Source organism: Sinocyclocheilus rhinocerous, unplaced genomic scaffold (genome assembly GCF_001515625.1).
Source record: "Sinocyclocheilus rhinocerous isolate Xijiao unplaced genomic scaffold, SAMN03320098_v1.1 scaffold677, whole genome shotgun sequence".
In the NCBI taxonomy this organism is placed as follows: Eukaryota; Metazoa; Chordata; class Actinopteri; order Cypriniformes; family Cyprinidae; genus Sinocyclocheilus; species Sinocyclocheilus rhinocerous.
This window is the reverse complement of record NW_015633185.1, coordinates 773,111-774,082: the sequence shown is the minus strand read 5'-3', so window position 1 is coordinate 774,082 and position 972 is coordinate 773,111.

Genomic DNA, 972 nt, shown 5'->3' with positions numbered 1-972 from the left:
CTTACGTCAAACTGCCATTCTGTACAGGTACAAAGGCTACAAAATAAGCTATACAAACAGACACCGATACAATTTACCTTTTTACATGCCATCTGTTTTGTCTATCAACAAGGCTACTTGCTCTACATTTCAGTAAAATATAAATCAGATGTTTTATAAAGATTAAAAAAAAAATCTACAGATGGAATGAAAATGTAAGTTGAAAGGCATTTCATAAAAGACCAACTTTGGAGTAAATTGACACTCATAATAATAATTTTGCGACTCTGCCCCATTTGAAATGTTTTCGTTTACGCTTCCCCTTTGATTTAGATTTCTACATGTACAAATACTGACATTGACTGTTCTTTGCTATTGTGACAGAAATTGCTTTAAATTGTATAAAAACAGAAAGCTGCCTCAGGTAAAGAAACTTATCATCAAGTAACAAATTATACATAATTAGCAATAGAACCTTCCAAGCCGAGCATGACGATGTTTTCAAATCTTTACAGTATTAGAATCAACAAAAATAGAGTTTAATTTTTCCTTCCATACGAGGGAAACCTAACCAAGGCCATACATTTAATATAAAATTGCTTGCTATTAAGCACAACACTGTACAGTACTACTTTGATGCACTGTCACTAACAAAGACGTTATAGCATGCTAAGTATAACCTTACATTTAAAAAAATATAAAAGTAGATTTACAATAATTTAAATAATAGGAAGGCATGAGTACAGACTTACATATATAACCTTGCGATTGCTAAAGGTACATTGAAAAGGCTCTTTTGTCCAAAAACATACATTGCAGGCACATTTAAAGGTTCCATAATGCAGGTTCCAACTTAAAGAAAATGTAACCTCCATTCAACTGCAATGCAGTTCGGGGGAGATTTACGCTTACACAAATGTTACATTTTAAATCTTATGCTGTAAGGCTTCCCATAAACAGGGGAAAAAAGCTAAAATGTAGCCAATAAACAAC